We start from the raw sequence: 22,077 nt of genomic DNA, 5'->3' as shown, positions 1-22,077 counted from the left end.
CTGGGGCATGTGCCTGGCTGATTTGGGGAGAAGGCTGTGTCCTCTGGTGGGCACGGACAGTGAGTGGGTAGCAAGGGCTCTGTGGTCTGCCCAGAGTTGCTGAGAACCAGCTGCTCCCTTGGCCCTCTTGTTCAGCCTCTTTGATCAAAGTGGAAAACTTCTGATTGTTGAATGGAAGCTGTGGGTGTTGAAAAATAAAAAGGCTTTGCTTGAAGTTTGGGTCTTCCTGAAGGCCTGTGGGGCTGAGAAGGGCAGTGGAAAAAAATGTTTGTCTTACAGTTACCCGTTTTGCATACAATACAATGTCCTGGGAGGGAAGGCTGACAAGGGGGAAAAATCACCCTTTGTTTTTACTCAACTTTCTGAGCAGTTGAGATTTTCAGATCAGTTCCTAGTACAGTAGTTTGTGGGCTCAATTCATTCTTTTGCTGTGACACTCCTCTACTCACAAACCTTCAGTGGCTCCCTATTTCCCACCCCCATTGCTCTAAGCCCCTCTCTGCTTTCCAGCTGTTCTAGAATCTAGCCTGGCCAACATAGAAATCCATGACCTGTGCTAACTGGCTTCTTTCTGTCTTCTACTCAAGCTGTACGATGTGCAGATGGAAGGAGCCTTTATAGAATTTCTTGTTGAGTAAGTTATAAATCCTTTCTGGAAGCAAAGCTGTATAAGGAGTAAAAAAACATAAGAAAACAGGGCTGCTTTGGCTGAAGCACAGGTGGGACAAAGAGAAGGGCTAAGCTTCACCTGCTCATTTGCCCTTTTCTGGCATGGGGTCTCTCCAAGGTGAATAAAATTTAGAAACTTCAGAAAATTTGGCTTGAATCCTTCATTCCACAAAAGGAGGAAACTGGGACACAGAAATGGGAACAACTAAAGGAAGTACATACCATCAGGGAGAGAGACAGGTGTAAGAGTCCCTTCTGCTCATTCTCTCTCCTTTTTTTTTTTTTTTTTTGACTGAGTCTCGCCCTGTCACCCAGGCTGGAGTGTAATGGCGCAATCTCGGCTCACTGCAACCTCTGCCTCCTAGGCTCAAGTGATTCTCCTGCCTCAGCCTCCTGAGTTGCTGGGATTATAGGCACACACCCCCAGGCCTGGCTAATTTTTTTTTTTTTTTAATCTTTTGTAGAGATAGGGTTTCACCATGTTGGCCAGGCTGGTCTTGAACTCCTGACCTCGTAATCCACCTGTCTCGGTCTCCCAAAGTGCTGGGATTACAGGCATGAGCTACCGCACCCAACTCCCTCTGCTTGCCCGGCCCTCTCTGCTCATTCTCATGTCGGCTCTGCTAATATTCCAGGTGCATCCAGGCTTCCTCTCGTGTTTTACTTGGCTTTCCACTGCTCCTGTTCTTCCTCTCCCTTCCAGCCTTTGCCAACCCGCCTCATCATCTCCAGGAATGCTTGCCCAGATCTCTCAAGTCCACCAACACCCTCTCTGGAATGCCTCTATTTTCATGCCACATAACCTAATTGTCTAATTATCTACTTCTCTTGATGTGGAACCCAAGTGTGTAAACACATGTAAATGTTGCCTTGCTCATAAGATGAGAGTCCCTGAGGGCGGTCTGCACTTTCCTAGTCTTCTAAGTCCTTGCATCCCACCTTGCGTTTCTTGCTGCTGGTCATATATGTAGGGTTGACCTTCAATCTATGCTTCATGTTTATGGAAAGAGAAAGTTCTAGAAGAGTGGCTTATGTAAAGGAATTGTGTGGTGGCATTCTTGCCTCTCTCTTCTCAACTGTACTCCGTGTCTCTATCTTTCTCCAGAGAATGGCCTCATGAGAGTGACCACCCCAGCCTCCTTTCAGCCTGGAATTGGCTGCTGAGATGTGGCTGCAGTGCCTGAGACTCAGTGGGCAAATAGAACTAACCTCTCATCCCTTCAAGAAGGAAAGCCATTTTGAAAAATAAAGGGAAGCCAGCAGTAGCCATTCCTCCAACATTGCTTTCCTATATAAGGGACTGGGAGATCTCTGTTGTAGAGACTAGAGGCCTTCAGGTGTAAGCCCACACCAGCAGTGGCAGCAGTAGCACCTGGGAACTTGGTGCCACTTTATGACCCTCTAGACCTACTCTAATTCAGAAACTCAGGCTGGGGTCTGGTAGTCTGTTTTAACAAAGCACCCCAGGGAATGCAGATGCCTGAGACCATTTGAAAAACACTGATTTAGGGAAACAATCTCCAAGAGATCATCTGGTCCAAAATTTAGCCTTTGGACAGGTAAACTACCACCTCTATTGCGTAGGTAGGGAAACTGAGGCATAATAAAGTTATTGTCTGGGGCCATGTAGCTGAGTCAAGTTGGTTTACATGCTAGTTTTTTTGCTCCCTTGATTGAGCCCTCTTTCTAACCTTGACTACAGCTGCAGGCTCTAGAAATACCTTCAGAACCTTTCTGGAATGCAGATATATTTGGAATAGAATGGAGACATTTTACTCCATTTAAAATCATTAGGTTGGTGCAAAAGTGATTGCGGTTTTTGCCATTAAAAGTAACTTAATAATTTTATTCATTTAAGGTTATCTTTTGATGATCACTGTACATGGTAGAAATATATTTTTTTTAACTATGGGTATATGTGAGACAAGGACAGACTCACCCAGGGTATATTCAAGCAATAACACATGTAACTAAGTGGCCTTTTGAGGAGGGAGGGTCCTGTCCCTTTAACTTTAGAGCTCTTTGTCTTGCTGGGGCTAACTTGAAGAGATTGGACGTTGGAGTTGAGCCACAGTGACACTTCACTGAGAGGGCCCAGTGAGGACAGGGGCAGTGGGAGGAAGATTTGGAACAGGGCTAGCAAACTGAACCATAGGCCAAATCTGGCAGGCACCTATTTTTGTAATTGAAGTTGTATTGAAATGTAATCATATCCATTTGTGTATACATCTATGGCTTCAATTCCACTACAACAGCAACTGAGTGGTTTCAACAGAGACCTCACAGCTGGCGAAGTCTAAAATATTTGCTATTTAGACCTTTACAGAGAAAGCTTGCTGACCCTCGGTTTAGAGTATTAAAATAGACCCAAGGCAGGGTAACCGAAAGAGATCTGGGAAAAAGAACAGAAATGCATTTCCTAATACACTTCCATGCGGAGAAAAAGGAACTCAATTCCCTATTGGTAGGAATGTAAACCAGTACAGCCACCATGAAAAATCATACAAAGAGTCCTCATAAAGCGAAAATAGAACTACCATTTGATCCAGCAATCCCACTACTGGGTCTCTACCCAAAGGAAAACAATCAGTATATCAAAGAGATACCTGCACTCATATGTTTACTGCAGCACTATTCACAATAGCAAAGATGTGGAATCAACTTAAGTGTTCATAAACAGATGAATGGATACAGAAAATGTGGTATATATGCACAATGAAATACTATTTGGCCATAACAAAGACTAAAATCATGTCATTTGCAACAACATGGATGAAACTAGAGATCATTATCTTAAGTGAAATAAGCAGGCACAAAAAGACAAATATCACATGTTCTCATTTACAAGTGGCAGCTAAAAAATTGGGTCACGTGGAGGTAGAGAGTAGAAAGATGGAGAATATAAACTGGGAAGGGTGAGTGCAGGGGGAGTGGGAAGACAAAGAGAAGTGGGTTAAAGGGTATGAATATACAGAGGATAGAAAAAATAAATTCACTGATTGATAGTAGAGTAGTATGACTATATTTAAACAAAAATGTACTTTACTCAGGAGCTGGACACCCTAAATACCGTGATTTGATCACTGTGCATTATACACGTGTAACAAAATTTCACATGTGGCCCATAAATTGGTACAAAAAAAATGACAACTCTATAAAATCTTCCCTAATGTCTAAAGTGTTAACTCATGCTTCATATGAGAAGATTCTTTTTGGAATTCACTAATTGTAGAGAAGCTATGTGTTCTGGTTGGTGGATGACAAAAATAGATTACTGAAGAAGACAGAGCTGATAGAAAGGTGGGACAGAAGCCATCTGGGAGTTAGATAGATATACTTCCAGTATTGGTGATATATATATGTGTGTATTTAAATCACATATTTATCTATTGATCTATCATCTATCTATCTATCTATCTATCTATCTATCTATCTATCTATCTATCATCTTCCTGTCAACCTTAAAAAGGTTTTGAGACAATGTAAAATAAATGCACAGGTATATACTGAAGCCATTAACACAAGGTAAAAGGTAGGAGTCAAGATATAAAAGTAGAGAGTAAAGTGAATGTATTAAGCAATCCTGTCTGATAACAGTTTTAATAGTTAAGCATAACATGTATATTTATGAGCTTCCTGGTAACCAGGGAAAAGAAGCAGATACATTGGATTTCATAACTCTCTTTGGTCATAAAAAGCAGATGAGCTTAAAAGGAGAAATGGATATATTGCTGGTTATATTAGTGCTTTGAGATATGCAACATATTCCAAAATACCAGATGAATGTAATGTATGAATTTAAAGCATGCCATTGCAATTAATTAGGATAATGGCAGATTTTACCAAGTGGAAATACTGAAACTTTTTTTTAATGTAGTTTTATGATTTTTAGTGATGCAGAACTAATGATAAACTAATACCAGGGAAGTAGGAGATTCAAGGAAATAAAAAATAAAAAAGAACATCACTTTTCTGGCTTCTGGGGGCTTCAGTATAGCTGAATGGCTAGAAAACTCTATTAGTTACATGGCCCTTAATAACTCCATTGTCATTCAAAGAAGAGAGATGAGTCTGCATTCTTTGCAAAGCTGGGGAAAGTCCTTCTATATCGATTAATAATGGATAAAGGAAGAGACATCCATTGGGTATTTGAGAGCTTAATATGTGCTAGGCGCTGCCCATGTAACAATGAGCAAGTCAAACATTATCTCTGCTTTCATGAAACTTACAGTAAGGTGGGTAAGACAAGAAGTTAAATAAGTAATTATTATATAATCTAATTTATATTAATAACAGACAATTCATGGTGTTACGTGTACACAGTAGGGAAATCGTAAGCTGATCTGTCATTCTCTAGGGGACTTCATTGAGGTTAACTCTTCTACCTCTACACTAGCTTGATGAGTAAGGCTCCAACCCAAACTCTTTCTAGTTCATTTCACTCCCTTCCTCTTCCAGTTTAAAATCTTTCAACATCTCCCCGTGCCTGCAAAATCCTGGTCATGTATCCTTGGAAGGCCTCCCTGGCCTTCCCCTTAGCTTTGTTTTCAGCCTCTGATTCCACTCCCTTGACTCCAGGCACACTTCTTTATTCCAACCCCAGTGCCTGACTCCATTTTTGTGCAGGCGGCATCCTCATTGTGACATCGAATACCCTTTCATACATCTTTCATTAAAAAAAAAAAAAAGTTACTGCTCATATATTGCCTCGTTTCTGTGCTTCCTCCCTCGACTTCCAGTAAGAAAGAAATCCTTCTTTCCTCTGTAGGGTTTCATATCATGCTTCTACCTGCAATCAATAATGATGAGAGTACTAATTATTATTTTACCGTCACAACAACGGCCTACCTTTAGTGAGCTCATATTACGATTTTATGTGCTAAGCACATGATGCTCATAATTTCACTTAGTTTTACAATAACCCCACTAATGCTATTATTCGCATTTGGCAGATAAAGAAACTGAGACATGGAGTGGCAAAATGGCTTTTCCAAGTTTTTACTGCTACTAATTGACGGAGAAAGTAACAAAACAAAAAAAAAAACTTTACATATACCAACTCAGTCCCCTAAGTAGCTAGGATTGCAGGCATGTGCCACTATGCCTGGCTAATTAAAAATAAATTTTTGTAGAGTGGAGGTCTCGCTATATTGCCCAGTCTGGTCTTGAACACCTAGGCTAAAGCAATCCTCCTGCCTTGGCCTCCCAAAGTGCTAGTATTTCAGATGTAAGCCACCACACTTGGCCAGGGGTGAGCCTTTCTTATGTTGACTTGAAGTGTGAGACTCCAAGCTAGCCAAATAAATCATTGGGCTACATCTCCAGACAAGAACAACTCTCCCTTCTTTCTTCTCAAACCATTGTTGCACAGGTCTGCCTGATTCCAGAGAAAGTTGCTGTAACCACTATGTAATTATATTACCTGTATTCTAGGTAGCTATGTAGGGCTCTCCCCAAATGCAGTGTAAGCACCTTGAGAATACAGCATGTGGTTTATACATGTTCATGACTAGCAGGCTCCTAATAAATGTTTAAACTGTACATTTACCTAGTAATTTTAAATACAAAATATCAGGAAAAACACGATTTGTTTTAAGGCTTTTTTTTTTTTTTTTTTTTTTTCGTTTTACAGAGATCCAAAAACATAGGACCATCCCAGAAAAGAGATCTCAGCTCAGGCCTGGCTTTTTCTCTGGTTCCCTCTTGCTGACTTCCATCCTCCAAATATCTGTCTCTCCCCACTCTGCCTTTTGCCTCTAAGTGCATGTACTCACACATGTTTTCGAACCAGAAGTACACAGAAAATGTTGCACATAGATGTCTCAGGGGACTGGTGCCTTCTTGGAATGGTTCCTGGAACATAATTGGTGTGCAAAAAGTTTGGATGAACAAACGCTATTTCAAGAAAGAAAGAAAGAGAGAGAGAGAGGTCTGAATCTGAGTACATTTTAGAAGTTCAAAATCTGAAGTTTTTTGAAAAGAAGAATGGCTAATTTCTGAGTACTCAAACTTTTCACATGTACAATCAATCAGGCATCTGTCCTCTGGTTATGCTAGATTTATGGGCTTTGTTGGGGATGGAGGCAGGTACTGAAAGATCTAAAGCTTTGTTTCCTGATGTTAGCAAAATCAGGAAGTGACCTTTTCTCTTTAAAGTGGGCTAACTTTTTCTTTTTTTTTCAATTTCTATGAAATAGGAAGCTTGGTGGTGTTGGTTTTGAAGTAAAAATCAATGTATCTCTGCATGGATAGGGCAATTGAGTAAGCTATATCAGATTGGACAGGTACATTAGCTGTGCAGCGGTGCAGCGGTGCATATATTCAGTTGTGAAAAGACAAGCAAAAGAGAAACAGGTGAACCACAGCATAGAGCACCAATTCATTTTACAGTGATTTTTTTTCTTTTTATACTTTTAATTACTTTGCCTTCTTAACATTGAACTTTCAGCTGTGCAAAGAAAGGGAGGATTGGAAGACAGTAGTTGCCCAAGTGTGGGTGTTTGCTTGATGCCTATGGGCAGAGGGGCCAGAGAGGGGATAGTCAATGTGGGGGATGCAAAAGGTGTTGAAAATGGAAAGACTGAGTGGAGCAAATTTCTCTGGGAAATTTGTCCTCAGTGAAGCTATAGAAGACTGAATATTTGAAGAATAGTTCAAAGAGGTGTCTAGGAAATGCAGATCTGGCTTCAACTCCCCTTCCACTTTCTTCTACTCCAAAACAAACATTTATGAAGCCCTGCAATAAGGTAGGTGCTTGCAGCCTTTAGGGGGGCCACTCAGTCACCCCAAGTCTCAGTTGTTTCCACTGGTAGCGTGATAATAATCATTTTCACTTTTAGAGTGTTTAAAGGATGGATATTGTGTGTTTAAAACACCTGAATCTCCTTGTATAATACATAGCGGGCACTTAATTTACATTTGTTGAAAGGATCTGAGCCTTTGCTTTCATTTTTCTTTTCTTTTTTTTTTTTCTGAGGTAGGGTCTTGCTCTGTTGCCCAGACTGGAGTACAGTGGCATGATCACTGCATGCTGCTCACTGCAGCCTTGACCTCCGGGGCTCAAGCCATCCTCCCACCTCAGTTTATCAATCAGATGGCATTTTCCTCATTAACAATGCCATTCCACCTTTATCGGGGAATAGCTTCCAGGGAATAGTGCTATAAGGTTACTCCATAGTCATTTTCCTAAAGAGAAAGCAAAGGCATTTTATTAAAACTTGACGTATACCTATGTCTTTATAGCAAGAAAATAAAATATAATAATAGTAACAAAACAAAACAAAAACTTTACATATACCAGCTCAGTGCCCTAAGTAGCTAGGATTGCAGGCATGTGCCACTATGCCTGGCTAATTAAAAATAAATTTTTGTAGAGTGGAAGTCTTGCTATATTGCCCAGTCTGGTCTTGAACACCTAGGCTAAAGCAATCCTCCTGCCTTGGCCTCCCAAAGTGCTAGTATTTCAGATGTAAGCCACCACACTTGGCCAGGGGTGAGCCTTTCTTATGTTGACTTGAAGTGTGAGACTCCAAGCTAGCCAAATAAATCATTGGGCTACATCTCCAGACAAGAACAACTCTCCCTTCTTTCTTTTCAAATCACCCAAGACAATCTTTTCACTTTTCTCCCATCTTCCACACTCCCAGTTATCCATTTGTAAGCTGTTGATTTCTTTGGGGGCATTGTCCCCATAAACTTTTTGTAAAGCATCATTGATTTCACCATTCTTCCACTCAAGCTTCACCAAAAATTTGATGTTTGTTCTTGCTTCCATTCTAGCAGAATTCACTTCATTCTGATATGGGAGCTTTTCAAACTATATTTCCTTTTTAGTGCCTCAAACTAAATCTGTTTCAGACATGTTATAACAAGTTAGTATGAGTTTATTTTGGTGCAAAACATTTTTGAACTTCATGGAGTTTGTTCACAATATGCATTTTTCATAAAGTTTTTTGAAGACCTCTTGTATTTATCTCTTTTGTTTTCACATTTTATGTATTTTCATTTCAAATAAAAAATGTATGATTGTATTATTTTTATAATACAATGCATTATATTATATTATGTGTTATTTTTTATAAAGAAGGTACTGGAAACAACTCATAATCCTTACCCATAGAGAAGACTATAAGTAATATCTTGGGACCATATGGAATATATGTTATATGGTTGTTTTCATTTTTAATACATGTGGTTTCCTATTTCTCATAGGAAAATCTAGTATTTCCTTATCTAAACACCAGGCATGACTTCTCACTACCTCTTTCCAGGGAATGTGAAATATATAAAAATAAAATTAAATTTCTCCCTCTGAAGCCAGCCCACAGAGTAGTTGACCCAGCCCTGTGTGCCCTTTTCTTTGTTCTCCAAAAAGTTGCTTTCCGGGGTAGCCCATTCTGTTCTTCACTTCAAAAGATGTTAGTATAGCTGATGAACAGCTGGACAGAATGGGAACTGGGAGAGAATAAAGTATCTGTCTAAGGGCCTCACTGTGCCAATTTGGCAACACTATAGAAGACAATTCCTCTGCTCTCAGAGAGCTGGAACCCATGCATGGCTGGAAAAGCAGGAAGGACTCTCTTGGCCTTGAGCTTCTCCCATGAAGTCCTGCCTTTAATTTCCCTGTAGATGTTTATTGGAGGGTCCAGGCTGAGCGAAACTGGCCCAGCTCTCCTGGACTTCATGGGACCAGGGGAGCCTTGTGTTCCAGTCTACATGGATTTTCTCTTATTGTCTTTTTCTCTTGCTTTCATGTGATGGAGCTTGGTAAACATTTCTGAGGGAAGGTAATAAAGCGTAACTGTTAATACACTTAAAACATTGAGGGAAATTGTTGTCTAGGCTGTGTTGGGACTGGAGGCTATTTGATTAGCCATAGTCCTGGTTCATTCATACCGCTGCTGCCTCTCAAACTTTAACTGTGCGTAAGAGTCATGGTGAGACCTTGTTAAACTGTAGATTCTAATTTAGTAGGTCTGTAGGGGAGGAGGTTGACTGCATTTCTCACAAGTCCTGGGAAAATGCTGATACTCCTTCTCCAAGATGCATACTTTGAATAGCAAGGAAAAGTAATCAAAGTCACATGACCACAGTGGTCAATTTCACTTAGAAGAGTGTTCCAGAGGAAACACAGCAGGCCAAGAGGGCAGCATCAAGCATATCATCTTTTTGGTGTGAGTCTTCACGGCAGTCCAAGGGCCAGGCTCCTCCTCCCACCAAAAACACAGGTGTTGTTGTTGTTGTAGAGACTACAAGATTAAGTATGGGAACCATCCTAGCTTAAAAACTCAAAGCTCCATAGGAACCAATATCTGTTATAACAGCATCCAGGTCTTGCACTGTGGGAAGCTCAAATCTATGCCTTCCCTCCAGGTATTCATATTCATTCACAATTTGCCCAGTGTAGAATCAGTTTATCAATCAGATGTCATTTTCCTCATTAACAATGCCATTCCACCTTTATCAGGGAATAGCTTCCAGGGAATAGTGCTATAAAGTTACCCCATAGTCATTTTCCTACAGAGAAAGCAAAGGCATTTTATTAAAACTTGACATATACCTCTGTCTTTATAGCAAGAAAATAAAATATAATAATAATAACAAAACAAAACAAAAACTTTACATATACCAATTTGTTTTAAGTTCATGAGCATACAAGGCCACCAGGAAGTCTACAATAACCTGTCTGCCTTGCAATTAGAGTGAGGCCATGTGGCCAGTTTGAGGCCATGGAATATGATTGTGAGTTAGGTATTTCTCTGAGCAATTTCTCAGCTAGCTAGATGGCTGCAGGCAGATGATCCAGTAAACTTTACTTAGTAAAGGACTCCAGGGAAGACTTTTGGGGATGATGAAGCCTCAAGGTGGAGGGAGAACAATAGAATGGGCAGAGAGGTGTCTGGTAAGAATTGTGTATGATATAATTACCTTAACCCCATAATTTATTGTTTAAACCAGAATGCCTAAGAGGCAAATGGGGGGCTCTTTTATTAATAACCATAATGAATTACACTGAGACAACAGGCATAAATGGAGATTTTCCTAGCCAAACCATGACATATAAGGTCATTCTAGCTATAAACCCTGTTGTTATCATCCAAGAAATTCGTCAGTGAAAAACAATGTGATTTATCACTGCGTTTAGGACTGTGTGTATGTGTGGGAGGGAGGGATATAATGAAGCATTGAATCTGGCTTCCAGGTAGATATGGGGCAAAATCAGAGACCGTTCATGGTGATCTAGTCACATTTGAGTAGCATGAATGAGAAAATTCAGGGCTACAGAGGAGATATGTTCCAATGTCACATCACAAGCTGATGGTTGAACCAGGCCTCAAACCCTTGATCTCTTTCTTTCTTTTTCCACTGTTCCACTCTGCCTCTTTGCATTAGTCAGGAAAATACCAGGATATGCAGCAGTGACAAATAAGCCCTGAAATATCAGGGACTTAATAAAATAAAAATGTATTTCTCACTTGTTTGAAGTATAATAGGTGACAAGTAGCCCTGTTAACCTACAAGGTGGTAATGGAGGGGAAGACTGTGGAATATTGCACACGGGATATTTTTTGGGTCAGGCATGGGAATGACATATATATATATATATATATATATATATATATATATTTATATCTGTATATATAAAATCTTTCTCTCTCTAGCACTGCTGTCTGCATTCGATTAACCAGGACTCAGTCATGTGACCTGCATCCAAGTACAAGTAAGGGAAATGTGCTCCTTCTGTGTGTCCAGGAAGAGGAAATAATGTGGTGGACATAAAGCGTTTTCTTTGCACACTTTTTCAGAACTATGCTTTAACAATTGTGTAAGAAACTATATAAGTAAGATTGAAGTATCCATGAGTGCAGCAAATTGTCCCCCACCCCCACTCCCATCCATTGCAGGAGACTGCATTAGTCTTCTTGGGCTGCTATAATAAAATACCTTAGACTGGGTGGCTTAAACAACAGACATTTATTTCTCACAGTTTTGGGGGATGGGAAGTCAGAGATCAGAGTGCCAGCAGGATCAGGTTCTGATGAGGGCCCCCTTCATGGCTTGCAGATGGCTGCCTTCTTGCTGCATCCTACATGGTGGAAAGAGAGGGAGCAAGCTCTCTGGTCTCTTCTTATAAGGGAACTAATGCCATCACAAGATCCTTCCCCTTATAACCTCATGTAAATCTTATTACTCCTAAAGGCCCTACCTCCAAATATCATCACGTTGGAGGTTAGGGCTTCAACATATAAATTTTGGGGGGACACAAGCATTCAGTCCACAACAGATAGCTTCTTTCATTTCCTTCCTATGACCAGGATACTCTGCAATTGGAACTATGCACATTTGGGTTGTGGCCCACCTGTGAATCTGGGAGCTGGGATCTCTGGTCATGTGTCTTCTTGATGCATCAGCTTCTTGAAATGCCTACCTTTAGAGCTCTGGAAATAAGGAGGATGAAGGAAATTTATGAAAAGTGATTACTATGGCACAAAGGGAGAGACGTTGTCTGTTCATTCATTTAACACATTTTTTGAGCACTAAATGCAAGACATTATTCTAGAACTAGAGACACAAGGGTGAACAATAACAAACATGCTTGCTGCATGTTTGAGAAAAACATCCTCAAGGATTTTTTTCTCTTAGTTGGCAACATATACATTATTTTTGTGTTTATTTGAATAATATCTAATTATGGGTTATAATTAGTGCTATGAAGAAAAGGTACTAGTCATATGAATGGGCACGATCGGGGCATCCAATCCAATCTGGGGTATGTAAAAACTTCCTGGAGCTAGTAATATTAGATTAGAGATCTGAAAGATAATTTGGAAGTAGAGTAGTAATTGATGATGTGGTCAATGATGATAATGATGATGGTATTTATTGAGACCTTACTATGTGTCAGGCTCTGTTTTATGTGCCTTGCATGTATTATCTTGATTATTTCATACAGCAGGGGTGTCCAATCTTTTGGCTTCCCTGGGCCACACTGGAAGAAGAATTGTCTTGGGCCACACATAAAATATGCTAACACTAGCGATTGCTGATGAGCTAAAAAAATTGCAAAATACCTCGTAATGTTTTAAGAAAGTTTACAAATTTGTGTTGGGCTGCATTCAAAGCCATCCTGGTCTGCGGGCCATGAGTTGGACAAGTTTGCCTTACAGTCATTCTACAATCTAGTTATTAATATTACCCCCTTTCTGTTTTTTTTTTGTTGTTGTTGTTTAAAGACAAAACTAGCTGGAGAAAAGAGAGTTGCATTTCCTACCAAAAAGGAACAAGTACAAAGACCCTGTGGTTGGAGAGAACATGGCATATGACACATTTGAGGAACTGAAGGAAAGTATTTGGAATTATGCTGTGTACGATGCTAAAGGAAAAAGACTTCCTCCTTTCCTATCAAAGTGACAATGTGTTGGGGAGGGAGGAGAGAAGGAAATGTGGAAGTTTGTGTTTCGGTGTTAAATGTAATGGTCTATAAATCATACTTCCATGTAATATGAACTTATGGAAATTTTGATTTAAAGAGGTTGTGTCTGGATTCCTTGCAATGGTACTGCAAGATCTCAGAGAAATGTAGGCTTTTGGAAGATGTGTAAAACCCCAATTCCAAGAGAAGGGGACTCAGATTTTGCTAGTATTTTCCATCTTTTGAAGCTAAAAAGTTGGGTATGGGAGCTACTGAGGTTTTTTAAAGAACAGAGTTTAAGGAGAATACTCCCACTCAACCTCATTTAAATCTGCAATGTGTATTGGGGAAGATAACAATTTTGTATAATACAGTGATAGCTTATCTAGTCTGGCTCAGCGTGTTTCACAGGAGGTTAATGGGAAAGACTTTCTCATCTCAGAAAATGATCAGCTCTCTTTGAAGTTAGAATTTGAGTCTCTATGCTAGGCAGCATTTTGTTTTCATTTCATTGATTTAGATGTGAAATGTTCTGGCATTTCTTCATTCTGCAGAGGAGGTTTGTTTCTTTGAAGCTGAGATGTATGTGTGCATAATTATATGTGTCACACACATATTGACACATATCTACATATCTGATGGATCCATGTGTTCACTCATTTATTAGCAAGTATTTATTCAACATCTGTTATATGCTACATTCTGTGAATGCTTCAGTGAGCTCACTAAATAAGGTTCCTGTTTCATGGCCATGGAGTTCACAATCTGAAGGTGCTTATAGACATAAGCAAAAAGATAAATGTAGAATTAAAAATGTTATTGACTACTAAGAAGAAAAACAATAGGTTGGTATGTATGAGGCAGAATAATCAGAGTGTCTACCTAAGAATGAGTGGTGTGTTTGGTAGCTTCTGTTTGTCCCAGCAGCCCCTTTTCCCACCCTTCCTCACCCTTCCTGGGAGCCTTTCTGCATCGACTGCTTTAAAGGGTTCCTCTGCGTCCAGTGGGGATTGGCCGTTGAGATGGTGGGTGAAGAATGAGCCTGGGTTATTTACTTTCCTGGCTCTATCCATGCCATATCTCTATTTGATTGAAACTCTCCACCGAAGGCCATCAATTCTCAATTCTTTAAGGTGGCCCTTACACTTACACTCTCCAGGTTCTGGTACATTCCCTTCCCTCCTGCTTCCGGCCTCCCCAGCTGATGGTAGCCATAGGGTACCACACTATCTCTTGTTGGTGTCCCTAAACCCTGTCCATAACTTTGTATATGGCTTCTTTGTGAACATTTTACCCCATTTGGAATATGACACCTGTTTCCTGCCGAGGCCCCGACTGATGTATATCCAAAAGGGTATTTTTGAGGATGTGGCTTTTAAGTTGAAGCCTGAAATGTCAGAAATTGTGGACCAGACGATTAATGGGAGGAAGTGGGTTTTAGAAGAAAGGAAGAATATGTATGAAGGCCCCCAGGACGGAAATAACTTTGTATGTTCAAGGAACATACAGAGGAGGGACCTATATATAGGGACAAAGGGCAGGTGGTGCTGGATGAGGCTGGACAAGTGAATAAGCACAGCCACACCCAGCTTTGTAGATGCTGTTAGGGAGTATAAGCAGGATAATCAATGACACTGTGTTTAGCCGAGCTGAAAAGAATAGGGAAGACTTTCTGGAGGTGGTGGACTTTGAGTTGGACTTTAATGGACAGATAGAACTGTATTAGGCTGTGGTATTCAAAATAGCTGTTCTGAGATAAAAAAACTTGTGCTTGAATGTAAATCAATACATCACTTCTTCATCAAGGCAGCCTTGCAGTCGGCCACCTGGCATTCATAGGTAGGAGGTAGAGAAGAAGAGAGAGAAAGAGAAATTTGGTAAAGCAGGTGCAGTCAAACCAGATCACAGAAGGGTACAAATAGTAGGATAAGGAGTTGGGACTTTATGCTGTGGGCAATTGTGGGACATTGAATTTTCTTTTTAGAAGAATGGCAAGATTAGAGCTATAGTTAGAAAGATAATCTAGCATGATGTCACGGCTGGGTAGATCCAAGGGAGGAAAGTGTGGGGCAGTGATCAGAAACACTGTGGAAGTTCAGTTCTCTCTTTTGTGGTTTCATTAATCTAACAAGATTTGTTTTATCTTTGAAATGGTGGCTGTGGCCTAAAATGTGCTGTTATTTATTGTCATCTTCCCATGCTAATTTTTGGTGATGATGCTGACTTTTGATGAACAAAGCCAGGAGTCTTCAATAAAATAAAACAGAAGTCTTGAGAACAAAAGTCAATTGTGGTCTGCTAATTTTTAGCATATTTATTTATTTATTTTTGGAAGTGAGGAGAGTGTCTATTCTGTAAATGTTGACTTGGGCAAAATATGAAATTTTACACAGACCTATCACTTTCAGAATAATGTCAAAAGGATCATGCAGAGAAATTTGGTGAATTATCAGCAGGTTAGTTGTAGATAAAAGACAGCAGGCTGGGCGCGGTGGCTCATGCCTGCAATCCCAGCACTTTGGGAGGCCGAGGCAGGCGGATCACGAGGTCAGGAGATTAAGATCATCCCAGCCGGCCGGGCGCGGTGGCTCACGCCTGTAATCCCAGCACTTTGGGAGGCCGAGGCGGGCGGATCACGAGGTCAGGAGATCGAGACCATCCTGGCTAATACGGTGAAACCCCGTCTCTACTAAAAATACAAAAAATTAGCCGGGCGTGGTAGCGGGCGCCTGTAGTCCCAGCTACTCGGGAGGCTGAGGCAGGAGAATGGCGTGAACCCGGGAGGCGGAGCTTGCAGTGAGCCGAGATCGCGCCACTGCACTCCAGCCTGGGCGACAGAGCGAGACTCCGTCTCAAAAAAAAAAAAAAAAAAAAAAAAAAAAGATCATCCCAGCCAACATGTTGAAACCCCATCTCTCTAAAAAATCCAAAAAAAATCAGCCGGGCATGGTGCCGCACGCCTGTAGTCCCAGCTACTCGGGAGGCTGAGGCAGGAGAATTGCTTGAACCTGGGAGGCGGAGGCTACAGTGAGCTGAGATTGCACCACTGCACTCCAGCCTCCTGGGCTACAGAGTGAGACTCCATCTCAAAAAAACAAAAAACAAAAAAACTACAACAAAAAGAAACACCACAGCAATTACTTTTACTATAAAGGCTGCAAATAAGATTTATAGAAGAGAAAGGGGTGAGGTGGAGAAGAAGAGAACAACTGCAGGCAGTCTAGGGAAAAAGTGAATCTCGTGTGCACATTTTCTGGGTAAACTGCTTAGCTGGTATCAAGTAAATATTTCAGGGTGGACAGTATTTCTTTGAGAAGACAGGCTAGAGATGTCAAGGGGAACCATTCCCATTGTTTATGGATTCTCTGGAAAGCCTGGAGAGTCTGGCTGAGGCACACATGTGATGGGCTTCTTCTCTGTCTTCCTGTGTCCTTGCCACAGCACCTTCACGACTTTCTTCATCAGAACTTCTCAGCTATCAAACTGATGTTATCAAAGTGGTGGGAGTAACACAGTCCTGAGCATAGTGTAGATGCTCAGTAATGCTCTTTAAAACACATGCACTTATGGGCACACACAAATTGGAATGGTGACAAATGCCTAGTCACACGTCAAAGAAGCCTGTAGAGCAAGCATGTCCAACCTACAGCCTGCAGGCTGCATATGGCCCAGGACGGCTTTGAATGTGGCCCAACACCAATTTGTAAACTTTCTTAAAATATTATGAGATTTTGTTGTGATTTCCTTTTTAAGCTCATCAGCTATCATAAGTTAGTGTATTTTATGTGTCGCCCAAGACAATTCTTCTTCTTCCAGGGAAGCCAAAAGATTGGACACCTCTGCTGTAGACGGTTCTGTTTGGTGACTGCCTTTAGTTAAGGGAATAGAGTTATCATCAGACCTGATGCTCCAGGCTGTTTCCCTCCCAGCTTTGTGTGTGATTCCTCTAGAATATACATCCATGCTTCACTCACATCTGCCGTTAATAACCTGTCGATGGGATCTGTACTTTATGTGTTCTGTGATGTGAACATTTTGGACCTTTTTCATAGAATACTCTCCTATCTTAAGCCTGCATACATAATTACTATAATTTCTTTCCCTTTCTTTCTCTTTTTCTTTCTTTCTTTCTTTCTCTTTCTTTCTTTCTTCTTTTTTTTTTTGAGACAGAGTCTTGCTCTATTGCCCAGACTGGAGTGCAGTGGCGTGATCTCAGCTTACTGCAACCTCCACCTCCCGGGTTCAAGTGATTCTCCTGCCTCAGCCTCCTGAGTAGCTGGGATTACAGCCACCGTTCACCATGCCTGGCTAATTTTTGTATTTTTAGTAGAGATGGGGTTTCACCGTGTTGGCCAGGCTGGTCTCGAACTCCTGATCGCAGGTGATCTGCCCGCCTTGGCGTCCCAAAGTGCTGGGATTACAGGTGTGAGCCACTATGCCTGGCCTTACTATATTTTCTATAAGGCCAGACTCCAAAATCATTCTGAAGTCACTTCTTGAAGCCATTTCTTATTCCCTCCGTTCACAACAGTCTCCCTTCTCTAAATGCTTCTTAATAAATTTACCAACGCATCTCCTATATATTTATTACTTTTGTCAATTCATTCAGTAAACATTTCTTGAAAGCCTACTCTATTATTTAATGAATGTTTACTAAGTGCCTTTATTATTATCATTTTTTTGAGACAGAGTCTCGCTTTCTCGCACAGGCTGGAGAGCAGTGGCACAGTCTCGGCTCATTGCTGACTCTGTGCCCCTGGGTTCAAGCAATTCTCCTGCATCAGCCTTCCGAGTAGCTGGGATTACCAGCGCCCACCACCATGCCTGGCTAATTTTTGTATTTTTAGTAGAGATGGGGTTTTGCCATGTTGACCAGGCTGGTCTTGAACTCCTGACCTCAGGTGATCTGCCTGCCTTGGCCCCCTAAAGTGCTGGGATTACAGGTGTGATCCACCACACCTGGCCCTTTATTATTAAATATATTATTCCATTCATGACTTGAAGCCATTCTACAGATAGGGCTGTTATTGCCATTTTACAGATGAAGAAGCCTGCACTTGGGAAGATTATGTGGCTTTCTAGAAGCAGACAGCTAAGTGGGTTAGTAAGGTGACCAACCGTTCTGATTTGCCCAGAACAGAGGGGTTTCAGCAATTGTGAACTTTCAGAGTCTTGGGCAAGCCAGAATGGTCAGTCAACTGACCTAGATTTGAACTTTGCTCTTTGCCGACTTTGACCTTAGGCAAATTTCTTCACCTCTCTGAATCTGTTATTTCATCTGCAAATTTTGGTCCTGAGAAAATTAAACAGATCATGTGTATACAATGATTAGCACAAAGGAACATCTCAAAAAGTAGCAGCTATTATTATCCTTAAAAGGCTTTGGGCTGTTAGTTATTTGGGAAGTTTATGCCTGGGATCTGTGCTTTCAGCAAATCTAAATATGTGTGGCCTGAAGTAGAGGTGACAGCCTCAGAGGCTGTTATCACGTTCTTTTCCTTTGCAACTATATAGAAGTTAGAGAGAAAGGAGAAAGCAGACATTTAACAAGCAATTATACAATTGCTTCATTAACTGACAATATTATGAAGAAACACCGGGTTTTCTGTAAACCTATGGAGGGAGATAGGAGTGTGACTGATCTGGGTAGTCCAGGAAGGCATCTCAGAGGAGGTGATTTTTACTAGCTCTGAAGGGCAAACAGCTGGGTGACTGTGAGTATGGAGGGTTTTAGGTGCTTTCAGTCAGAGGGAATAGCATTTAGAAAAACCCTGAGGCTGGAAGGAGCCTGGCATGATTGAGGGTCTGAAAGGTGGCTCTTGTGGCTGGAATACAGATAGAGAAGGAAAGGAGAGGCTGTAGTTTCTGGCTGTGATTCTGGACCCTCTGTGGGTCCTTGAATCAACCTGACTGTGCCAATGTCAGGGGTATTGTTTCATCATCACTACTATAATCTGCGTGATCACAGCACTTGTCCATAGAGCTCTCACTATGTATCAGGCACAGTGGTAGGCACCTTCCGTGCATTATTTTATAGGAACTTCCCAACAGCCCTGGGAGAATAGCATTGTTATCTTTGTTTTACTGATAAGGATACTGAAGTTCATGGAGTTCCTTGACTTGCCCAAGTCATACAGTTAGTAAGTAGAAGAAATGAGTTGGAAGCTAATTCCATTTTATTGTACAACCCCAGTCTCTTTATACCACACTCATTGCTTCTTCCAGTCCCCCTCTTCCTCCTCAACTCCAACACTCAGCAAAGTGCAAATTGGTATTTGCTCAGCGGATTATTGCTATGATTATTATTTTGGTCAGCAGATGGCAGGTTTAGGACATCACCTCCCCTAAAAGTGGTACAAATAAGGAATAGGAAACAACAAAATAAGACATCCTGCATCATGAAATAGGCATCTACACTATAGGAAGCTGAAATAGAATTGAGATAAGCTATTGGATGATGGATCCAAATGAATTACCTACAAATGAATATTCAAGGACAGAATGAAATACTAAGTCAAAGTCTGTCGTCTTTGAGTGACATCACTTTGGCCACTGGATGTCGCACAAAAAGTTCCACACCCAAATCCTGGCTTATGCATTCAGATGTTTAAGAGCTGCTTCACTAGTTTACTGATGAACACTTTCTCATATGTAATTGGATATAACATATAACCTCCTTGGTTCGTTGGGAGGACTGAATGAAAGCACTCATATGGAAATATAATGTTTGGATACATAAATGAATTTTGCTTTATTATTTTAACTTAGCCAGTGGTTCTCAAAATGTGGTTCAGAGACCCTTAAGTATCCTTGAAACACTTTTAGTGAGCTCACGAGGTCAAAACTATTTTCACCGCAATACCAGCATGTTATGGTTCTTTTTCAGACTCATTCTCTCCTGTAAGTGGAGCTTTTCTGAGGTTGCATGATGTATGATATCTGCAACGGACTCAAGGAAGAAGCAGGTATGAAAATCCAGCTGTCTCATATTAAGCCAGAGATAGAAGAGATTTACAAAACTCTAAAACCAATGCTGCTCTTAGCATTTTTTTAAATGTTATTTTTTCATAAAAATATGTTAAACTATTTCTGTAACTCTTTACCTATTAATTTATTTTAAAATAATAATAACCCATTAATCCCACTGCAACAGGATTATTGCTGTTGTTTTAAAATAAATTAATAAGTACAGATTTTTTAAGTTTCTCAGTTTTTATTTCTAATAATATTCATAGATAAAGCCGTATGCACACAAGTTTTTTGGAGTCTTCAATTTTTAAAAGGCTACGGAGTTTTGAGACCAAAATGACTGAAAACTACTGACTACATTAACGTTTAGGACACATTGTTGATTCCGTGCTGCCTACTCCCAGTGCAATAAAAGTAATTTGTAATTAATCCTTAGTAATTCTGACAAGAAAATGCCAACAGCAATGATGTGAAGGCATCCTGCTGCTTTTAAAGGAAGCAAGACTTAATATGCAGAGAGTTAAGAGCTATTTCACAAAAATAATTACATCTGGGTACACTTTAACCCAAGGGCATGGATTGCAAAATGTAATTAGAGCACATTTTCTCAAATATTAATTGCTATTTCTTTAATAGAGGAAAATCATATATTAATAGAAAAAAATAAAAAAGGAACTCCACCTCTCGGAATTTCACTATGCCAGGCTTCTGGCCAAGGGCATGTGATGGCTTCTTTTCAGCAGTCTTGAAGGGGTCTCCTCACAAGCAAAGCAATGCAGCCTGCATTGTGATCCTGATTCTGCTATCAGCTTGCTGCTCTCCCTGGGTTCCATTTTCCTCATGGAGGTAGGGAGAGAGTATCTCTTGGGTCCTTCCTTGAGAGACTCATCTGTATTGAGACATCTGAAACAGAATGAGGAGCGGATAAAGAGGGCATTTAGGAAGCCAATGCAGTGATGGCCAAGACCAAGACTTTGGATTTAGTCAAAGAGAGGCACATAGGAGCCCAAGGAGAGATTGTAGGAAATCTTGCATCCAAAATTCCAGGAGGGATTAAGGGAAAGTAGTGGGTATGTATAAGGAGCAAAGTAGGAGTTTACTTGAGAAGAAGAAGCTGTCACATAGTTGATGAGAGCAGGCAATCCCTGAGTAGCACATGGCCACTTCCAAATCCAGCAAGGACATTGGGGAGGTCCCCTTGCTGGCTTATGTCTAAGCTTGACTTGTCATCCTACAGGAAACATACAGTCTGTCTCCACTTTCTGACGGTACGGTAACTTCTTTTGTTAGGTTATGGACTGGAATCTGTTTACAGGCAAAAATCTTAAAAGGAAGAAACATATGCCAAATGTTGGTCTCAGTCTTGCGACACATTCTTGTGTTTATGGCATCATGCAGTAACTCAGCATTGCTTTTTGGATAGGGTACAAATGCTTCATGGTCTCTTTCCTGCTGTCTTTGCAAGTTTGCTCCTGAGGGCTTCTGCAGGCACACTCTCCCCTTCAGTTGATCGTAACCACTTCAGATCCTTTAAGTCTCAACGGAGCTCGCTTTCACACCCAAACCTTTGCATATGCTGGTCCTTCTACCTGGAGGCCCATTCCCCTAAACTGGCTGACTGGCTAGCTTTCAAGTTCTCAGTTTAAATGTCATCTTCTTAGAACCACCTTCCCTGCAGACTAAAGTAAGCTTATAGTTTATCTACCTCCATTATTCTCTCTCATGGTACCTTGTTTTGGGGCTTCATAATACCTATCATATTTTATAATTTTTGAGATTGAGTATTTTTGGAAATTAACTGCCACTTTATCAAGTTAAAAAACATGCTGAAGGTTTATAATGAAAACAGCAGGGCTCTGCCTATGAATCTCTACCTCACTTGGTCCTGCTCTCCAGAGAAATCACTTGGAACTGTGTTAGCTATCTCTTCTAATACATGCCTCAGTATTTCTAGCAAATATGCTTATATTGTTATATATTGATTTATTAATATTAGACTTCTACTGATTTTCTGCTATAAAAGGAAA

General features: G+C 40.7%; 1 long non-coding RNA gene across 1 annotated transcript in view; it reads right to left on the bottom strand.

Moving 5' to 3' along the window:
* Positions 1-11,647: 11,647 nt before the first annotated feature.
* Positions 11,648-22,077, bottom strand: part of LOC134807633 (uncharacterized) — a 55,871-nt gene continuing 45,441 nt past the window's right edge. Inside the window, exons 2-3 of the long non-coding RNA XR_010148581.1 lie at positions 12,029-12,107; positions 11,648-11,755 (exon numbers count right to left, since the gene is read on the bottom strand). This is a non-coding gene — a long non-coding RNA (uncharacterized LOC134807633). The remainder of the gene's footprint in view (positions 11,756-12,028; positions 12,108-22,077) is intronic.

Source organism: Pan troglodytes, chromosome 11 (genome assembly GCF_028858775.2).
Source record: "Pan troglodytes isolate AG18354 chromosome 11, NHGRI_mPanTro3-v2.0_pri, whole genome shotgun sequence".
NCBI lineage: Eukaryota > Metazoa > Chordata > Mammalia > Primates > Hominidae > Pan > Pan troglodytes.
This window is presented reverse-complemented; position numbering and strand designations above follow the sequence as displayed.